This window comes from Phascolarctos cinereus, unplaced genomic scaffold (genome assembly GCF_003287225.1).
Source record: "Phascolarctos cinereus isolate Bilbo 61053 unplaced genomic scaffold, phaCin_HiC Scaffold_7;HRSCAF=346, whole genome shotgun sequence".
In the NCBI taxonomy this organism is placed as follows: Eukaryota; Metazoa; Chordata; class Mammalia; order Diprotodontia; family Phascolarctidae; genus Phascolarctos; species Phascolarctos cinereus.
This window is the reverse complement of record NW_027556180.1, coordinates 64,356,584-64,379,598: the sequence shown is the minus strand read 5'-3', so window position 1 is coordinate 64,379,598 and position 23,015 is coordinate 64,356,584. Positions and strand designations below refer to the sequence as shown.

The 23,015-nt window shown below is 39.3% G+C and overlaps 1 pseudogene; it reads left to right on the top strand.

Moving 5' to 3' along the window:
• Positions 1-14,288: 14,288 nt before the first annotated feature.
• Positions 14,289-23,015, top strand: part of LOC110219446 (leucine-rich repeat neuronal protein 1-like) — a 39,591-nt pseudogene continuing 30,864 nt past the window's right edge.

Below are 23,015 nucleotides of genomic sequence, written 5' to 3'. Positions count from 1 at the left end.
AAATACATTAAAAAAATACAAAATATTCTGGAGGGAAAACAGTAGCATCTGGGAGAGATATCCAAACAAAGGCTACAATGAGGAAAGATGACAATCTGTCACACAACAACCTTAAGCATTTTTTATTCAATGCTCAGAATGTGACACAACACATGAGGTCCAACCAAGAGCTTGTTAACTCTCCCAAGACTTATGACTGACATGTATGACTTGTGAACCATGGGTGTTGCATCCGGTTATACTCAGGAATAAAATGTAGTGCTGCTGATGATGGTGATATCAAAATAATGATAATGATAAATAACACAGAAATGCAGTAAGTTAGGTTAAGCAAACCTCAGATACCTTTGAATACACAGAAAATAAGTAAACTAGATAAGGATGCATCTACAGATTGTTATATTTCCTTTTCTCCTTATTGGCTACACATGTAAATTCATCAGTCATCTAGGCTGCTTCTGTGTATGCCTTCCTTCTCCTTTTGTGGGAAAGGGTACAATTGGAATAGACTTTCTCAGGTATCTAATCATATCTTGCTGCTTGCCAACCTCATGACAATGATATTTTTTTTTCATCATTCCAAATCCATTAAGTGTTAGAGATAGGAAGGAGAACAAAGTTAAAATCTAACTTCTAGAAAATTCAGGACCTAGAAAGCAAGGGGAGCCTTATGTGTATATGCAGTGACTTCACATATGGGGACTTCCTGGTTTTCCCTCATGCTGCTGGTGAAATGTGATAGGGAATATCCATTCACCACATTTCTGTGCCTTATCTCCCACAGAGTTCACAACAAAATACTGGAGGTGGGATCTGGTCAACTTCATGGTTGAGCTGATCAGATTTACATGGGACCTCTTTCCCCAATACTCTCAGTCCAATGCCACTACCATTAGGTGGGATGACCAAGACAGAGCTGGCCAGACCCACTTAGGACCCTTTCCCAACATCCCCATTCTGATCCTGTCCCTCCTAGAACTCACCACCAGGTACTAGTGGGTAGAGCCAACCAGACAAGTACAGGAACCATTCTCCAGTAACCTCAGCCCATTCCATGCCCCATCTACCTAGATCCTAGAAGGATCTCTCATTCTCAGAAGACCTCTGGATGAACACGGCTTCCCATATCCTTTCAATGAACAGGATGCCCTAACTAGAATCCTATCTACTTCGTATGCTGAGGACATGTGCTCTCCAGATATGAGATACTAACATCTGCTTTGCTGCTGTACCTTAAGTACTCCTGGGACTTCTCATATAGCCTGATATTGATCCCAAGGAACATAGAGTCTTTCTACCTGCCCTATATCTGAACTCTTCTATAAGTATTGTTTTCCCCATTTAGATTGTGAACTCTTTGTCAATAAAGACCAAATCTATTTTCCATGTATTTCCCAGTGTTTGGCATAAACTATTTAATTTTTTTTTCTTTTCATTCCATTTGGTCAATAGTGACTAAAGGTGAACACATTGGACAACTCTGATCTAAGACAGAGCCTCCTAGAGAAAGGAAGAAGCCTGGAAGAAATACACAAAGAGGATCACCTATAGAAAATGAGAATCGCAGGCATCCCCTGATGACTATAGTCGGCTACTTTGCTAAATCTTGGCATTCACCAAAATAGCATTGCAGGGGGTAGCTAGTTCCATAGAAATTATCTTTATACTATGTAGTAAGTAAATAACAGAGGGTGGTTCATCAACATTTTCGCAACTCAGGTTCTAGCTTAAATTGCTATCAAGCAGGCAATCTGAATCTCTACAACCAGCTGAATAATTTACAGTATCACCTTGTGACTGAATGATAGGGCTCGCTTATACCATCTCAATAACATTACTATTTAGACCAGTTGTAAAAATAACACTTGGCAAAAATGGAAAGCACTCTATAGTTAGAACAGCTTAGCAATTGTGTGACACTGGACAAATCAACACTTCCTTGAGCTTCTCTGTAAAATGGGGGTAAATAATCAGCAATTTCTATCTGTCATGGGATTATTGTGGGGCTTAAATAAGATAATATGTGCAAATGACTTTGCTAGCTTTAAAATCATTATACATATAGCTGTTTTGGTTACTGCTCATATTTATAAAGGAATTTACAGTTTGCAAAGTCTATTCAATTTCCCAACTATAAATGTGAGAAGATGGATTTGAACTCAGGTCTTCCAGAGTCCTAGTCCTATTTCAAGTGAGATTTTTATCTCCTGCTAGTCAATAGTATTGTACTTAAGGCAGTTTTTAGAAGAAAACATCAAAGCTATCAATAATCACATGAAAAAGTGCTCTAAATATACTGACTAGAGAAACTCAAATTAAAACAACTCTGAGATTCTACCTCACCCCTGTCAGATTGGCTAACATGATAGAAAAGGGGGAAAAATGACAATTTCTGGGGAGTATGTGGGAAAATTGGGACACTAATACACTGTTGGAATTTTAAACTAGTTCAATCATTCTGGAGAACAATTTGGAGCTACACCAAATTGCTATAAAATTATGTATCTCCTTTGACCCAGCAATACCATTCCTAGGTCTATCTCCCAAAGGGATAATAGAAAATGTGAAACGACCTGTTTGTACAAAAAATATTTTAACAGCACTTTTTGTGGCAAAAAAAAAATGGAAATTGAGGGATGCCTATCAATTGGGAAATGGCTGAACAAGGTGTGGTATGTGATTGTAATGGAATGCTATTGTACCACAAGAAAGGATGAGCAAGGTGGTTTCAGAAAAACCTGGGAAGACACACAGATTCATGCAAAGTGAAGTAAGTAGAACCAGGAGAACACTGTACACAGTAACAGCAACATTGTAAGAATGATCAAACGTAAAAGACTTAGCTGCTCTGATCAAGATAATCTCAAAAGACTCAGAATGAAAAATGTTGTCTAACTCCAGAAAAAGAACTGAGAAACTCGGAACGCAGAGGAAAGCACACTTAAAAAAAAACTTTTATTTTTACTGTTTTGTTCTGTTTGTGTTCTCTTTGCAATATGGTTAATATGGAAATACATTTTGCTTGACTTCACATGTTAAAAAATATTGTTCTTGAGGGGAAAAAAACATTTTTGGTCATGAAATAAACAGGCTATGCCCAGATATTTAATAGGCTATGAAATAATCTAGAAATGTCCATGCTCTTTCATTTTCCTGCCTGTGTTACTATAGTGAGACCACACCTGTACTACTGCATGTATTCTTAAGGACCTTGCTACTTGGATATTTGGATATAGTTCAAAGAAGAGCAACTCCAATGATTAAAGGAATGGAAGGATTGGAAATGACTGACTAAGGAGAAAAGATTAAAGGAGCCAAATCAGGAAACGTGGCTAAGCAATAGCTGTGTGGGGGGAAATGATAAAAGCTGCTAATTCCTGAAACATATAAACACCAAATAAGGAAAGGAAACACTGGGGGGGAAATTAGGAAAAGAAAATTCTGGCTAAAAAGTCAAAATAATTTCTATGTGGAACTGATTACTGACTAATGAAAGCGAAAGTTCTGTGAGGTGGGACATTTCAAACCTGGCAGAATAAAAGTCAGGAAGGCATATGGTAATGAGTGATTGGTGTTTATTAAGACATCATGAGCAGGACAGCCTATTAAAACAACATTTCAATAGCAGGGACTAATAAAATTACATTACTTTCTTTTTTTTTTAAGATGAGGGAGAAAGCCCAGCTGGTTATAATACAAGAAAAAAGAAAAGAAAGGGAAAGGGAAAGGAAGGGAAGGGAAGGGAAGGGAAGGGAAGGGAAGGGAAGGGAAGGGAAGGGAAGGGAAGGGAAGGGAAGGAAGGGAAGGGAAGGGAAGGGAAGGGAAGGAGAGGAAAAGAAGGAAGGAGAGAGGAGGGAAAGAAGGAAGGAAAAAATGAAGGAGGGAGATTGGAAAAGAAAAAAGGAAAAGAAAGAAAAGAAAATTCTCTTTAGTGATCATATACCTAAAAAAGTCATATAAAATGATAAGCATCAATATAAATTATAATATCAAAGCCAAATGCATCCTGGTTATGGCATCACAGTTTAGCTTAATGAGGTAAAGAACAACTGCAAAGACTACTAATGAAAAGTGAAAATAATTGGAAAAGGATCCTGCAAAAATCACTTTCTGTAATGAGAACCAAGAGAGCTTTAAAGTTTTCAAGCCATTCTGACCATCCAAAAAAGATCATTTGGACTTGAGGAAGTCATTTTTTAATTTGTCTACCCAAAATTCTTGATGTGACCTTGCTGATAAAGTTGTGCTAAGTTTTCAAATAAATTCCCTCATCATTTAGGATCTTAGGATAGAGGTTGTTTTACACAATGAACAGATAGAGCTGGCTAAGATCTGACATATACGGCTGTTTGACCCTGGGAAAATCAGTTAATCTGTTTTAGACAACTCTCTAAGACCAGAAGCAGCAGAGGTGTTAACCTTCATTGGTAGAGCGAGTTTCCTCACCTGGGAGTTCTGATGTCAAAGAAATAATAGGACCAGCCCTTAAGACAAAGGTTCTAGAAGCCTGATTTAAAAAAAAAATCTCAGGAACAAAGGCCAAAAAATGCTGGACATTTCCTACTGTCTGACTTTAAGTTTAAACTTTTTTTTCTTCTTCTGGAGAAATATTTCTTTTGTAAAAGGGAAAGTTCATAAATAAAGTTCATCTCAGGAACTAGGAATGTATGTTACAATATATAACCAGACCAGATTTGGATTCTCAATTCCAACTGCCTAAATCAAAGGAAAATTACCTGCTCCCCCCTCCCCACCTCCACTCCATCTGGACAACTGCAAACCATCTTCTTCTCTGCTGAAGCAGGAGGAAACAGGGATGTTTTAAAATACTCTAGGATTCCTTATCTGATGCCTTAGACTCATAAAGCTGATGAATCAAAATAACTTCTTACTCCTCTTCCTTACAGCTGAGCAATTCTCCCAGTGGGTTGTTTCTCACTTCTTGGGACTTTTTTTTTTCCTATTTGACCATAGCCAAGTTAGCTAAGTGGCACATTTTTACAAGGGATCTCTACCAGGTGCAGAAATATTGTTCTTGCTTTTATTTGGAGCTGCAAAGTCACATACTACAATAAATGCCCTCGAGATTTCCTTCAGCAGACTCCCATAATCTTTTTTTTTTTAATGTTCATATATGCATACATAGCTAATTTGGAAAGGGGGCATCACCTTAGGCTGTCTGTAAGACAATTGGTTGCAAAAAGTCTCTGCAAAAAAAAGAGATATTACCCTGTAAAAATTGGATTAGGCTATTCATTAAAAAGAAAAAAACCTTCCTAATTGTTGAATTTTTAAAAGCATCTCATATGGATAGAGCAGATTTTTTCATTTTCTTTCTTTCTCTTAATCAAAGGACATAAGATAATCACACAAATCCAAGCAATTAAGTGGGGAAAAAAGTGGTTTTAGTGTCAAAAGACCTAGGTTTAAATTCTAGCTCTTCTACTTACTAGCCCGGACTCCTACCTGGAGGGAAGAAACCAGGAGTTTGCCTTGCCCAAGGCATTGAAATTTAGAGGGTGCTAAGTTCTCTTTCACTCCAGCAGCAAAGAAACAAAGGCGCTTAGCACCTAGTTAGCAAGGATAATCAGTTAAAATAACAAGCTAACAGATGGTGAGCTAAAGTGAGTTTTATTCCCACCTCAACTTTCTCCCCTCCCCAAAATGATGTAGCAGCTCCCCCATCAGCAACCAGCACTCCTGGCTTCTCTGTTTCTCCCCTAAGAAATAGCATCCCACTCCTCCCCTCAACTGAAATTATGCTTCACATGTTTACATTATCTCACATGATTTTCCCGAGGGAAATCTATGGCATTTGCAGAGATAGAAAAAGTCCTAGTTCCAGCTTTGTTTTGCTTGTTACCATGAGCAGATTACTCTCTGAGCCTCAGTGTCTCTAGTGGTAAAATGGGAATAATAATACCTACACTACCTAATACAGGGTTGTTGTGAGAAAAGTGCTTTAATGATCAAGTACTCCAGAAACGTAAATCATTATAATCAGTCCAGTTCTCTTTAGCAAATCTCTTGCAAGTTACAGCTTCATTTTAAGTCAGTAGCTGTTGTAGCAGAGGAAAGAAATCTAAGACAAAGGGAAGTTTGAGAATCTGATTTGAGGCCATTGTTTTTTATAGCTAGAAATGAGAAGATGCCCAAAGATCATGATAAAGCCCATAGGATCTAAAAGATGAATGTGATCAGATATATTAGTGAACAGTTTCAAAGATCATGCTCTTGGAATGGCCATCAGTCATCACATAGACAAAGCAAGTGTTTGTATATTCACATATGTCTTCTAAAGGTTCTTAGGTTATCCAGAAACATTTCCTTACCCCCCTTTTTTGATGCTTCTCAAGGGAATATGTTTTTCATACATCATCTTTTTCTTGAAACATAGAGACGCAAGAATTTACCGATACATTAAATGCAATCTCCAACTTGCCTGAAAGTGCCTGTAGTCTCTTCAAGGTATTAAGTTGTGTGTGTGTGTGTGTGTGTGTGTGTGTGTGTATGTGTGTTTTAAATCAGGTTTATGATACGCAGTATACCTTAACTTGTTTTTATTACCCTTAATTAGCTTAATAATCTTAACATTTCCTTGTTTGGGTAACTGTTAACTTAATGTGTTGCCATAATGCACTTTTAAATTACTGCCTTAAAAAATTCAGTGCTGATTTCCAGTTTCCGCACACTGTATTAATTATCTATAAATATGTGCGAGATTTCCTTCAGCAGATTTCCACAATCACCTTATTATCCTTATATAGACACTTTAAAGGGCTTTAGCTATTTCAGGTTCAACATCCCTGTAATTTACTCAGACCTTGTAATTGATATTTATAAGCTCAGCAAATCTGGAAGGGAAGAGAAATATTAGTGAGCCCCAATTTCACTTCAGAGACCTTTAATTTGGATATAACTGCCAGGATCTTGTGTTCAGACACAAACAGGTCTGCCCTGCTTTGTTCTCTGGTACACTTCTCTTAAGACATACAGTTTCTTTCCTTCTTTCTTTTTAACAAGAACAGATTAGTTCTTGAAGCTCATTCATTCCTCAGTAAGGCTTAATCTGTGCTTAATTTTTAAGAGAGAAGTAGACAAACCGGTTTGCACACTTTAACTCCAAAGCATGGGAAGTTTCAGAGTCTCTTCAAACTAAGAAAAAGTTGGGCAAATATGTGCAAGCTATCAGAATATTTCCCAGCTTATATCAGGAGTTCCATCAAAGAATCTTGGCCTATGTTCCCCTTCAGGAACCTAAAAAGAGAAAGCCAGGGAACAATAAAGTAGAGAATGTAAAGCTTTTCTTGCTTTTTTTTTTTCTGGGGAATATGTCACTCTTCGCATTGAATGAATCAACCAGTAGAAGCAGCATCACACAGTGGGGAAAGCAAGGGGCTTTCCAATGGTCGAGAGGACTTAGGCTCAAGGCTGTGTGACCCGGGACAAAGGCACTTAACTCTTCTCAATCTTAGAGTCTTCATGTATAAAATGAAATAATCAATGCACCTACCTCACAGGGTTATGAGAAACATGTGAGATAAAGCATCCGCCATGTTCTGGAAATTTCAAATCATGATGTAAAGTCCATTATTATTAAAAAGTTACAAATGTGTCCAAAGACATACATCAGGCCCAAAGGAAGCCAAAAACAAGCAACCAAACAAAAAACCCCATCCCAAATGAGCTCTCTCCTTGATATGCCCCAGTCCCCAAGTGCTATCTCTTTCTCAGGCTGTGTCAAGGTGAGTCTGTCTTGTCATTGTACTGTTCTCTAGGTGAGAAGCTATTTATCTATCTTTTCTTGGTGGGCCAAAGGAACAGCAGAGATGGTAGTAGAGCAGAAGATGGTCGAGCTGCTGTTTTAGTAAAATTTTGCCTTAAATTTCAGACAGTGGGGCACTGTTACAGTGAAAATGATCCCTATGAATGCCACATTTAATGGGGAGAGAGTAGTCATTAATTTAATAAAACATGCAACAAGTGTTCATTAATCCATCTGGGAAGCGCTAAAGATTCCCTAGGCTCATTGCTCATTACTGGCATTGAATGCAGCAAAAATGCCAGAAGCAGGTAATGAAATTATACTAATAAATCCACGTGCATGGAAAAAAAGCCTTGGGAAACCTCTGAGATCTTAAAATAAAAGCAAAAGAAAGGCGGCTTTTCTGAAAGGAGAGAATAAGATGAGTAAGGGGCTTTCAAACATGACTTTATGAAGGATTACTCCCAGATCTAAAGAAGAAAATAGAAACCCTGTAGGGGGAATGGGAAATGGTGATGGGAGCCAAAAAAGTATACATAGCAGAAGGAATGATAAAGACAAAAAAGGAAAATTAGGATTAGTTCATACAACAGGAGGGTTTGAGGGGACTAGGTTAAAAAAAAAATGTTCTTTCCAAAGACAGAAGAAAGCGTTAGTAGAGAGACTTTATAAATTCCTTATTAATGCAAGCGGTCCCCAATTGTGTGGCAAAAGTAAGTTGGCTGGAACTTGAAACCCATTTTCCCTTATAACAATGTTATAAATGCTGTGCTTAGCTCCCCTACCAATCACAAAAGCCTGTTTAACCTGTAACATAACTGAAGTGAAATGCGTGTTTTACTATTTGGAATATAATGAAACACCATTGATCATACTGATTTTATAAAAGAATTAGATTCCAAGTTTTAATTTAGAATAGCAGGGACACATCTTCTCCAACCCTGAGCAATAGAACTAGGGACTTGTTTTACTCCCAAAGTGAGAATGGGAGAACTCAACTGGTGTTGGGGTTAGGAGGGTGGAAGGCATGGTGAGGTATTCCTTAGCACCAATATCTTATTCAAGCTATATATTTACATGGGAAAAAGTAACTCGTCAGTCAATCAATCTCTAGGTGTTCTGAAAGAGTTGTCTCTGGCTGAGAAAAAAAGGAAAGAAAATTCAAGAATTCTAGTGGCTCTACTCACCTCCTACCCATTATATTTGTGGATCATGAAAACTTCCTGGCCCTCGGTTTACCGATCTGTAAAATGAGGGAGCTGAGCTAGCTTCTGAATTTTCTTCCAGCTCTAAATCTATGGTACTGTAAATTATACTTATCCCATGTCCACATGATCACAAAGACTTTGGGGGAGAAGGAAATTTCATGTATTCAGAGATGGGTGACAGTGGGTAGGCAGAAGAACTAAACCTAATGAAATATTTCCTTTGTCCCCTGCTCAGAAGCCCTTGGGTGCTGCCATGGCTAAAGGAGTTCTTTGGAAAAATGGTTCATTGCTGTCTTGTGAAAACAGCTGGAATGGTGTGTTGGCCCAGGATTTTGCCCCCACTTGGGCACATAAACACAGGCCTCTTCAGGGATACGTGCTGAGGCAAGCCTTGCCTGTCAGGCTAAACCTGTCAAGCAGAGCCCAGCATAATTGGGGGTAAAGAAAGCCAGAAAGCTGTTGGCAGGTCTCTCTGCTTCAGACAGTTTGTCTAATGAGTCCACGGTATGTTTGTCTGCTCACTATCTATGACTGAGCCCATCCAGAAATGGGAGGGACAGAAGGCCTTGCTTGGGTTTTGGAGTGTGAAGACCAGGCCATATCAATACCCAGGAAACCACCTGCCCCCACATTCCCCAAGGACAAAGGCTATTGATAAGCACAAAAAACAGTAACCAGAGTAATATGGGATAGATTTTTTTGAAGCAGTGGTGGAGTGAGGAAGGGAGATATTCAACACAGACCAGTGGAGGCTTACCTAAACCCAAGAATTCTTGGTTCTATTCTTATCAACCTCCTTCTGAGTGAGGGAGTTGTGCTTCTGTCTTTCAGGGCTGGCTGTTACCTATAGTCAGATCACCTTATGCGGTGGGATTTGAGGAGCAAAACACATTTCCTGATACAGTCACAAAGGCTTCCAGTTGGAGACAATGCCCTCCATTCTACAATGAAAATTAAAGCATAGACTGGATGCCTCCAAAAACGCAGACCACTGACAAATTCATTCTGACAATATTCTAATAGCCTGGGAGTTGAGAGGTGGCAAGAGGATATGGGTAGAGAAAGGGAGAGAGATCATCTGGAAAGGGGAAGTTACAAGTTTACATTGAAAAAGTGCTTTGCATGTTTGGTATTCATTGCTTCATTTGATTCTCACATTCTGTTGAGGTAGGTAATTTAATTCAACTCACTGGACATCTTTTAAGCTCCTACTGTGCCCTAGGCATTATACTAGATGTAGGGGACACAAAGACAGAAAGCAAACAGTCCCTCAAGAAGCTTACATTCTACTGAAAAGATTCTAGTTATATTCAGATAAGTAAAGACAAAGTATTTGTGAAATGATCCAAAATCATCCCAAGAGAGAGGGAGTTTTAAGAATTAGAGGGATCAGAGGGCAGAGCAAAGATGGCTGAGTAAAGATAGAGACTCTCCTGAGCTCTCTCTGCCCTCTAAACAATATTAAAATGATGCCTCAAAATGAACTCTGAAGTCACAGAATCAACAAAAGGAAAACATGAAACACATTTTCCAGTCTAAGACAACTTAGAAGATTGACACAAAAAGTCTGTCTCATTGGGGTGAGAGTGGAGGGAAGTTCAGCAAGGCAGCACCCCAGAAAGCTAGCAGCAGGCCATGGGGGGCAACTGAATCAGTGGAGGTGGCTACTAGAGCTCCAAGCACACAGATGGCAAAATGGTCAGACAATTGGTCAGAAGGAGATTGCAGGGTTTCTTTGCTGGCATTGGGAGTAGGACTCTGTAGCACTGCTCATACACTGTTCCAGGTTGCAGTTCCAGGGTGAAGAGGAGCAATAGCACACCAGAGCTTGCAGAGGGAGGAGAGCAAGGACCCTGGTCAGAGTTCCAGGGCAGAGAAGAGTGCTTGTGGTCACTCACAGACCAAAGTACAGGCCAGGAGAAGAGTAAATATACCACTCCATAAATCATATCACGTTGAAAGAACTGAAAAATAACAGACCCCCAGACTTAGCTCTGAAAATAGCTACATAAAAAACCTGAAGCTTGGACAATGCCCCCTTCACCCTGGGAGCATAGCTCAACTTTAACATAAAATTAAAAGTCAAGACATAGGCTGGAAAATGAGCAAACAACAAAAACAAAAGAACTTGAACATAGAAAGTTACCATGGTGACAGGGAAGATCAAAACATGAACTCAGAAAAAGACAACAAAGTCAAAACTGTTACATCCAAAGTCTTAAAGAAAAATGTGAATTTGTCTCAGTCCCAAAAAGAATTCCTGGGAAAAAAAACTCAGGATTTTAAAAAGCAAACAACAGAGGTAGAGGAAAAACTGGGGAAAGAAATGAAAGTGATCCAAGAAAATCACGAACAAAGAGTCAACAGCTTGGTAAAGGATGTACACACACACACACACACACACACACACAAAATGAAGAAAATAGCAACTTAAAAAAACAGAATGAGACAAATGGCAAAAAGAGGCACAAAAATCCAATCAAGAGAACACCTTAAAACAAAGAATTGGACAAATGGGAAAAGATGTACCAAAATTCACTGAAGAAAATAATTCCTTAAAAAGTAAAATTAGGCAAGTTATTGCTAAAGATGCAATCAGATATCAAGAAACAATAATACAAAATCAAAAGAATTAAAAAAGAAGAAAATGGGAAATATTTCTTTATCAAAACAACTGACCTAGAAAATAGGTAATTTTAAATTATTTGAGATAATTTTAAATAATTTTTAAAATATTGAATTACTGAAAGCCATGACCAAAAAAAGAGCCTACACATCATCTTTTAAGAAATTATCCAGGAAAACTGCCCTAATATTCTGGTTCAAGGGGGTAAAATGGATATTGAAAAAAAAATCCACCAATCACCTCTGGAAAGAGATCTCAAAATTAACATTTCCAGGAAAATTCCAGAACTCTTAGGTCATAGAGAAAATGTTGTAAGCAGCCAGAAACTAATATCATGGAGCCACAATCAGGATAAGACAAGTCTTAGCAGTTTCTATATTAAAGGATTGGTGGTACAATATGCTGCCAATGTGATATTCTGGAGCACAAAGGCACTAGGACGACAACCAAGAATCATCTACCTGTTAAAAGTGAGCATAATCCTCCAGGGAAAAATGGATATTCAATGCAAGAGATGACTTTCAAGCATTCCTTATGAAAAGACCAGAACTGAATAGAAAATTTGACTTTCAAGTATAAGGCTCAAGAGATGTGTAAGAAGGTAGACAGGAAATATAAATCATAAGGGATTCAATAAGGTTAAACTATTTACAATCCTACCAGGATGAATGATACTTGTGACTCCTAAGACTTTATTATTATTAGGACAATTTGAGGGAATATACATAGAAAGAGGGCACAAATGTGAGTTGACTATTATATGATAGTATCTAAAAAATAAATTTAAGAAGTGATAACAAAGGTATGTACTGGAAGAAAGGTGAAGAGAAAGGTAGAATGGGGTAAATTATCTCACATAAAAGAGATTCAGAACAGCTTTTACAGTGGAGGGGTAAATGGGGGTAGGTGGAAGACACTTGAACCTTATTTTTATCATAATTGGCTGAAAGAGTGAATAACATAAACACTCAGTTGGATATAAAAATCTATCTTACCCTACAAAGAAGTAGGAGGTGTATAAAAGAAGGAGGCAGGGGGAAGGAGGTGATAGAAAGGAAGTTACATTAAGGGAAGCAGTGATCAGATGCAAAACACTTTTGAAGAGGTACAGGGTGAAAGGAAAGAGAAGGATATATGGGGAGGGGAGGAATAGAATGAAGGGAAATATCCAGTAAGCATAACTGTGGGGGGAAAAAACTTTCAAAGCAAGTTTCTCTGAAAAAGGTCTCATTTTTCAAATATATGGAGAACTGAGTGAAATTTATAAGAATACAAGTCATTCTCCAATTGATAAATGGTCAAAGGATGTGAACAGGTTTTCAGCTAAAGTAATCAAAGCTATCTATAGTTACATTAAAAATGCTCTAAATCACTATTGATTAGAGAAATGCAAATTAAAACAGTTCTGAGGTACCACTTCACACCTATCAGATTAGCTGATATAACAGAAAAAGAAAATACAAATGTTGGAGGATATATAGGAAAATCAGGACACCAAAGCACTGTTGGTGAAGTTATAAATTGATTCAACCATTCTGGAAAGCAATTTGTAATGATGCCCAAAGAGGTATAAAAACTGCATACCCTTTGACCCAGCAATACACTAGTAAGTCTATATCCCCAAAAAATATTTTAAGAGAAAGAAAGAAGGAAGGAAGGAAAGATAGAAACAAAGAAACAAAGAAAGAAAAGAGAAAGATAAAGAAAAGAAAAGAGAAAGAGAAAAAAAGAAAAAGATTTATATGTACAAAAAAATTTATATCAGCTTTTTTGTCATGGCAAAGAATTGGAAATTGATGGGATACCCAACAATTTGGGGAATGGCTGAACAAGTTGTGATATATGGTTGTGATGAAATATTATTGTGTTGTAAGAAATGATGATGAGCAAGATGCATTCAGAAAAACCTAGAAAAACTTAAATGAACTGATGCAAAGTAAAGTGAGCAGAACTAAGAGAACAGTGTACACTGTAACAATAATATTGTACCATGATCAACTGTGAATGACTCAGCTATTTTCAGCGATACAATGATCCAAGATAATTCTGAAGTACTTATGGTGAAAAAATGCTATCCACTTTCAGAGAAAGAACTGATGGAGAGGAGCAGCTAGGTGACGCAGTACAGTACTCCGGCCTCGGAGTCAGGAGAACTTGAGTTCAAATCTGGCCTCAGACACATGACACTTACTAGCTGTGTGGTGCTGGGCAAGTCATGTAACCCTGATTGCCTCACTAAGAAAAAGCAAAAAGAAAAAAAAGAAAGAAAGAAAGAAAGAAAGAAGAAGAAGGAAGGAAGAAGGAAGGAAGGAAGGAAGGAAGGAAGGAAGGAAGGAAGGAAGGAAGGAAGAAGGAAGGAAGAAAGAAAGAAAGAAAGAAAGAAAGAAAGAAAAAAGAAAGAAAGAAAGAAAGAAAGAAAGAAAGAAAGAAAGAAAGAAAGAAAGAAAGAAAGAAAGAAAGAAAGAAAGAAAGAACTGATGGGGTCTGAATGCAGATTGAAGTGTACTTTTTTAAAAATTTTACTTTATTTTGCATGGCAGTTTTTTTTAATCTGTGTTTTCTTTTACAACATGAGTAATATGGAAATCTGTTTTATATGATTGCCCATGTATAACCTATATCAGACTGATTGCCCTCTCAGTGAGGGTGGGGGGGGAGACAGAGAGTTCATGAAGTGAAGTAATTTAAAATGACTATAAATGTTGGTGGGACTCATACTGTGGATACCTTTGAGTTCCAGCCCAAGGATTTTGTATATTACCCTCAAGGAAATAGGGAGCCTCTGAAGATTGTTGAACTAGTGAGTGGCCTGGTAAGCTTAGTATTCTAAGAAAATCAGTTTGGCAACTGTTAGAAAGATAGATTGACAAGTATGGCATCTAGAAGCAGAGACAAAAATCAGGAGATTATTTCAACAGTCACAGACAGATGATGAAGGCTTAAATTATGTCAGACATTGTCTGAATGGAAAGCAATAGACAAACAGATGTTGTAGAGTTAGAATCATACCTGGAAATTGATTGGATGTGAGTTTGAGGGGTGAGAGAAAGGGGACAGCCAAGGTCAATCCTGAACTTGGGTGCCTGGAAGGAGGATGATTGTACTCTCAAAATAAATGGGTTAGTTGGAAGGATAACAGTTTTGGGGAGGCAATATAATGTCTTCCATTTGAGGGCTGCTAAGTTTGAGATGCTTTTGAAAAACCTCTTAGTAAAAATGTTATTGTCTTCATTTTATAGATAAAGAAACAGCCTCCTAGAGGTTAAGCAACTTGTCCATCCTAACATAGCCAATAGAGGGCAAAACTGGAATTTGAACCCAGCTCTTCCAGTGACAAATCCAACATCCTTTTTACAGAGGCAGAGGAGCTCAAAGACAAATTCTTTCTGCTTCACAAGTTTACTGACGATTGGACCCACTGGCCTCCATACAGGAAAATGATGATGCTTACCTGCCGACTAATTAAGTCCTATCAACTCTAGGTTGGATGAAGTAAATGCAGGAATACCAGCAGGCTGTCATGGTGGAAAGAGCTTTATCACCAAGGCTCTGGCAGGCAGTGACCTAAAAGTGCCATCAACACCATGCTTTCTCCTCTTCTTGTGTCCTTTCATTTTATTATTATGCAGACCTTGACTCTGAACAGAAAGGATGAAAAAGAGGAGGGAATAAAGACAACTTCATTTTCCGAAAGAGAAGCGGTTCTATGTTCCTCTGCCTGACAAACAGGACTGCAGTGCCCACAAAACTCAGGAAGTAGATGATAAGAAAAGAAGTCTGAAAGGACAAAACCAAGGACTAAAGGAGACATGGGTTTATTAAATAAATAAATAACAAATCATGCCAGACAACCTAATTAGCACTTTGATGATGTTATGACAGGATAGCAGTTGGTGGTAATATCCTGCATCTTTCTTTTAATGAATCATTTGATAGCATCTCATGAAATTTTTACTCACTGGTATCACTGTGCAGTTTGTTGCAATTTGCTCAGTGCCTTCCAATAAACATACAGAAAAGCAAGTCCCCCACCCCAGGGGGCTTACCATCAGCAAGCAATGCAAGGCAGGGAGAGGAAAAAAACACACATAGCTTTAGCCCCAGTGTTACCATCCCTCAAATTAGCACCTACTGGGCTATCGCATCAGTCAGCAACCAGGACTTATTAAATGTCTCTCTGCAGGTGGTACCTTGCTTGGTACCAGCTAGAGCAAGGAAGAGGAACAGATCTGTCTGTAGGTTATAGGATTTAAACCCAGTAAGGCCCTTTGAAATCACCCAGTCCAATATCCTCACCTTACATATTAGAAACCCATCTGGAATTTGCAATCCAGACAGTGATGGGTAAAATCCACAGGGAAGAGTTGCTTCCTAACCCCTCTCCCATAATCTCTCCTGTGTTTTCCCCTGCCCCTGGTGTCCCATTTCAGAGGAATTGTCCTCACTGAATTACTGTCTGGTTTCTCATGTGAGATGCAATCATTTTACAGAGATGTGCCCCCTACCCCCCCACCCGCTGCTCACCAGGGCACACATGTGCTGCTGATCTTTTCAGCGTCTGGGATTTTTCGGGTCCCAGAGAAGGTAAGTTTGCTCTTTGATTAGTCTCCTCTTCAAGCCCCAAAGTATTTCTACATATGACGAGGCTGCACTTTTTAAACATTTTTCATTTGGACTCTAACTTAATTTTTAACACATGTTCTCTTCTGTTCTGATCATTGTTCAAGGGCTGCTCTGGGAGGAAAATCTGTGGTTACAGGACCATTTTCCACATATTACATGAAGCCTTAATATGTCATTATTTTGAACTTTAAAAAAAAAAAGTTTCCTTTTATCCTTGACAGAGGGGCTTGCCTGGTTGGTGGGCAACACTTGTTTCCTTCTGGAATGTACCAGGTCCTGAACCATGTCTCTGTAGTCCCAAAAGAAATTCAAGAAGTGCCATATGTTAAAAAATAACTTGGAAGTTCTAGTTTCTCTTTAATTGAGGGAGAGAGAGAAATAGAGACAGAGAGAGAGAGACATAGAGAGACAGAGAGAAGGAGAGAAAAGAACAAGGTGGAGGGGAGGAGAAAGGAAAGGAGGGGAGGGAAGGAGAGGAAAAAGAAAGAAGGGGGAAAGAAGGAGGGGAGAGGGGAGAGAGAGAAAGGGGGAAGAGAAGACGAGAGAAGAGAAGAGAGAGAGCTACATTAAAACACTCATTGACTCGTTGCCTCTCAGGAACCACTGTCCTATTAAGTCAGACCACTGGCAGCCAGAGGATGGTACCCATTGAAATCCCTACCTTCAGACAGTAGCCAGAGCAGCAGGGAATAGAACGCTGGCAGTTCGGTGCACTCCATGACATCCAAGTAAGCCCCTACCTCCGTCCATGCTGCCTGGATGCTTGGGGCTTCTTATTACAGTTACGGCCTTGATAACGCGCCTTCCTTGTCAGGATTGGCTTTTGACCACTGGTGATCCCTCAACACTAACAGGCAGCGTGAACTTCCTTTACCCACCTAGCCCAGCTCTACACCTTTATTTTTTTTTTTTATTTTTGGCTAGGCAGTGGGGGTTAAGTGACTTGCCCAGGTTCACATAGCTGGCTAACAAGTGTCTGAGGCTGGATTTGAACTTAGGTCCTCCTGACTCCAGCGCTAGTGCTCTATCTGCTGCACCACCTAGCTGCTCCTCTACATCTTGATTTTTAAAAGTAGCAGAACCAGAGAATGAGGACATCTCCTTGATTCACAAAAACTGGCAGAAGCATTTCATGAGGGTCAAGAAAATGAGACCTTCTGGCATGCATCCTTCCACTGTTTCCCTCCTACTCCTGACTACTGTCAATGCTGAAGATGGCCGCTGTCTCCTTTCTAGATAATGTGCAGTTTGGAATTGGGGCAGGGTGGTGGTATGGTGGTGCATACCCCTGGAGCTTGTCCAGTGCCAACACATTCCAATGGATGTCAGCTTTGTTTGCCTTTTAACTCTTAAGCTTTTAGTAATAATAAAAATTATTATTATTATTATTATTATTGTTGTTAAACATTTATAGCATGCTTACTCTGTGCCAGGCACTGTGCTAAGCACTTTTACAATTATTGTCTCATTGATCCTCACAACAACCATCAGAAGTAAAGGTTATTTTGATGCCCATTTTACACATGAGGAAATTGCTCAGGGTCACATAGTAAGTGTCACAGGCTGAATTTGAACTCAGGTCTTCCTGACTCCTGCACCTGGCTGCCCAGTAGGCCCTCGACTCACAATGGCCCCCTCTTAAGCTAATCTTCCAGAATATAGTATAAATTAATATTCTAATACAAAAGTAGTCAAATACTGACTTTTCCCTCCTTTTTCACCAGATTTGTGATTTCATTGGTGTATAGGAAGTTCCCAAAAGAGGAAGTGCCCTCTAATGTAGACTGGCACTTTCCCCACAAAATTTAGTCTTAGAGAGTTACCTATTTCACTGAGAGGTTAAATACTTGTCCAGGGTCACACAGCCAGTATGTTGTCAGAGGTAGGATTTGAACCCAGTTTTAAGGCTAGTTCTCTATCTATGACTATGATAATAACACCTTTCACTCTCTCTCTCTCTCTCTGTCTTTCTTTCTTGCTCTTTCTGAATACATATGTATGTGTGTGTGTGTATGTGTATATATATATATATATATATATATATATATATATATATATATATATATATCACTTAAAGACTTGAAAAGCATTTTACATATTTATTTCATTTGAACCTTAAAAAATCCCATGAGATCAATGCTATCATTATCCTCATTTTATGGCAAGGAAACTGACACTGAGATAGATTAAGTGACTTGCTTGAGTGCAAAAATAGTGTCTAAAGCAGTAGTTCCCAGTGTTTTCTGTTCTACAAACTCCTTTCAAGAACATCTACAACAAAAATGTTGTGAATCCCCTAGGTAATTAAAGATACTCTTCATAATTTTTAAAACTTTATTCATTAGGGAGTTACAATAACTATAATGATAACTTTTGTCTATGATGCTTTAAACGTGCACATACTTGTCATGAAGGGAAAAATGTAACATAATTGCATAATTATTTACTAGCTTAAGGAACAATTATGGAATTTTTAGTGTGAGTTAATTTTGCTATCATTGCAAACCCCTAAGGCATTCATTTACCACAAAATAGGAACCATTGGTCTAAGGCAATGATTTGAACTCAAATCTCCTTAACTGCAAGTCCAGAAAACTACCTACTTACCTACCTACTTACCACACCATCCAGTTCTCTCTAAGATGCCTTCCTATAGGCATTGAGAGGCATGGAAAGTGTTGGTAGAAATTCTATAGGCAGGGGGCAGAACCGAAAGAATTCAACAAGTGGGATCAGCATAGGCGGAGATCCAGAGAATATACTTCCAGACAAAGAGGAGTCTGGTTACCTGGATCTCAGAGTACATCAAGAAGAGAGATAGTAGGAGATAAAGCTGTAGAGGAAGTGTGGCATTAGTTCATAGGGGTCCTTAAATGCGAGCCAAAGGAGTCTGAACTTTACTCAGGAGGCAATAGGAGACCATTGAAGTTCTTTGAGCCCTGGCTCAAAGACTGGCATGACCAGATCTGTACAGGAGGAAAGCAAGTCAGGCAGCAGGGTACCGAGTTTGGAGTGGAGAGAGAGTGAAGAAAAGAGACCCCACAGAGAGACTGCAGTAGCCCCTGAGGGCCTGTACTGATGTGGAGGTGACACCAATGTGAAGTTAAACTAAAAAGTCTTGCTTCAGTGGAAAGACGGAGAGATTGATTGACAACTGATAGGATGTAGAGAATGAAGGAATAATGAGTCAAAGATAACATTCAAGTTCAAGCATAGAGACTGGGTGGATGGTGATGGCCCATCCGCGATGAGTGGAGCTAGAAATAAGAGCTGGTATAGGGACATATAACATGAGCTTGGTTTCCAGGCACATGGGGTTAGGCATGCCATAGGATATGTCTTGTATACAGGTGGAAATGTGGGACTGGTGCTCAGGAGAGAGATCAGCTCTGAAGATTAGTGGTAGGAGCCATCTGTGAAGAGGTGAGATTTGGCAGGTGTGGGAGTGAGCTTTGAACTCATGAAGTTGTAAATGGAGCATCAATGGACAGAGGAGAACAAAGGAAGGGGAATCTAACCCCTTCTCTCTACTCACACAGGTACCACCTTAATTCAAACTCTTGTCACCTCTCCCCTAGATTATTGCAATAGTCTCCTAACTGGCTTCTCTGCCTCCATTCCCCACCACCACCACCTCTATCTATCCTCCATACTGCTATCAAAGGGACTTTTTGACAACCCCATACCAACTGATATTTCCAGCCTCATTTTATACTACCATACCTCCCACATTTTGTAATCAAGCCAAATTTGCCTTTTGCTGCATTCCTTACACATGACACTCCATCCCCCATCTCCATTTCTTTGTGTGGACATCCTCCATGACTGACATGAGATTTCTTCCTCTCCTCTATCTCAGAGAATGTGTCTCTCCCTTCATGACACAGTTCAACATGAAGCCGTTCCTGATCCTCTCAACTGCTAGTACCTGCCCACTCAAATTATCTAGTATTTACTACTTTGGATGTATTCTCTTTTTAATTATTTTCTGGCACATAGTAAGTGCTTACCAAATGCTTGACTGTATGTACTTACATATTGTTCTTTTTTTTTTCCCTCTCCCCCTTTAGGATTTAAGTTCCTTGTAAGCAGGGATTGCCTAATTTATTGTATTTCTATGCCCAACCCCTGGCACTGTGCCTGGCACTTATTAGATGCTTTATACACACTTGATGGTTGATTGAGTGAATAAGGGGAAGAGAAATAAGTGTAGGAGACAGAGAAGGAGCAGTTAAACAAGAAGAGAACCAGAAAACCTAGGAGAGTATAGTATCGATGAAGCCAAGAGAGAAGGGAATGACCCTCTATGTCCTATGATGGAAAGAATGAATGATGAATGAACGAACAAATGACCATATGCCACACCCATGCCCTACACATAAAGGGGAATTTTAACGAGAAAGAGGTGAAGCTAAGCGGCCCAATAAGTAGAGCGCCCAGCCTTGAGTCAGGCAGACTCATCTTCTTGAGCTCAAATCTGGCCTCAAAGACTTACTAGCTGTGTGACCATGGGCAAGTCATTTAACCCTGTTTGCCTCAGTTACCTCTTCTGTAAACTGGTGGAGAAGGAAATGGCAAATCACTGTAATATCTTTGCCAAGAAAATCTCAAATAGGGTCACAAAGAATCAGACATGATTGAAAACAATTGAATAACAAAAATTAGAAGCATGAGAAAAGTACCCAGGGAAACTTTGAAGGCCTTGTAAGTTCTGTGGTAGCCTGGGAAAGTGTGTGCGTATGTGGGGTGGGGGGAATTTCACCCTCTAGGGGACAAAGAAGGTGAACACTGAAAAGAGATCATTGTATCTTGTGACTTTTGAGAAATCAGTTTCAGTAGAGATATGGGAAGCCAGCCAGATTACAGGGCATTGAGGAGAGAATAGGTATCGAAGAAGAAAGGGTTATTGTAGCTAACTCCCAAAGCTGTAGATCTTGACCATGGTGAAAGGGCACAGCACTAGTGGCCAAAAGTAGATGCTGGAGAACTATCTTAGATAAGTCACCCAGTCCAAAGGTATTCAGAAAAAAAGAACCTAGAAAAATATGACCCAACTTTCACCTGTAAGACTGAGTCATGAGGTTGAGAAACACACACTGTCTCATTTTGATTTTTTTCCCCTTAGGTTGTTTTAAAGTATAATTCCTAATTCTAAAATGTACAGGATACCCTTAAATTAAGTTAATTGTCAGGATTAGTGGAAATATTTCACAATCTCTTCCAATTGTACTGCAGTACTGGGGGGCGATTAAAGCAGTTAATAGTTCTAGAAAATAATATATTATCAGTTGAAAAAAAGGAATCAATGATATTGCTCTAATACTATTTCAGGAGCAGCTAGAATGGTTGAATTAATAACATCCCATTATTTTATTATTGCATAAGGATTTATAGTTGTGCTGACACTGTGGCTGGGCTAATCCTTTCCTTTATTGGCCTTTATTAGACCTTGTAAGACAAGACATTCTTCGGGGTCCCCAGTGAATTCCTGCTATGACCCAGTAAGGTCACTGCCTTCACCCATCACCCACCATCTCAGTCCTCTCTTGTTTTTCCAGGTTCACCCAAAGTTCATACATAAAAATACCTGAGGAAACCAAAGGTGGGCAAATCAGCAGGGTGGGCATTTGTATGCTGCAACTTTCCATCAGTCATATGCTTAATAAGGAGTGGACCTATGGGTTTTCTGTCAGCCACCAACATGCCCTGTTTGCTCTACACACACACACACGCACACACATCTTGTCTTCTACACTTCTATTGCCAGAATGATCAAAGTCGTTTCCTCCTGACCACATTCAGCCTGATTTTTGACCTATAGGCCCAAATCACCCTGCAACAGCTGTGAGCAAGGGAGACAGGTCCTCAGAAAGGTTACAAGGAGGAAGAAAGCAGAGTGCTATCACTGCCCCTCACCCAAGGGCTAGCCAGGTCTGTTCAGCTGCTCTTCCCCACAGGCTGCAAAGATAGCCATAAGCAGAACATGGTAGAAGATCCATGTCAAATCAATGTATATATCAGCCTGAATTACTCCAGATCAGGGATAGGGAACTACAGCCTCAGGGCCACATGTGGCCCTCTAGGTCCTCAAGTGTGGCCCTTTGACTGAATCCAAACTTCATGGAATAAATCCCCTTAATAAAAGGATTTGTTCTGTAAAACTCAGTCAAAAGGCTGCACCCAAGGACCTAGAAGGCCACATGTGGCTTCGAGGCCACAGGTTCCCCAACCCGGTCCAAACTAATATACGGCTTTTAATCTATAATTGCTGATGGCCTTTGCCTTGGCAGCTATAGCTACATGGGCAGCTATTCATGACTGCTAATCATTACAAGAAAAGTTGCCAGTCTACCAATATTATTCAATGTCATACTGTTGAGTACCTTAGCTGCAAACTGATATGACAGCTAATCTGTGGAAAGCCTAGTACCTACTTTTCTCAGAATCTATCAGCCCTAGCTTGGGGAAAGTCTCCCCACTTCTACCTCCATGAACAACAATATGAGAAGCATTGTGGTAGAGTAATAGAGTGGAGAGGAATCCAGTCTTAGAGTCAGAAAGACCTGAGTACAAGGCCTGTCTCTCCTAAATACTGACCATGTGACCTTGAGCAAGTCACTTTGTGCCCCATGAAACTCTCCAAAAGGGAACTCTGTGAAATAATAGCTATAGATAGGTGAGCATATAAATATCTCTATATAAATATATATGTATATGTGTTATACATAACACATGTATGTATCTTGTACATGTATATATATATATATACACATACACACATACTGATGTGATG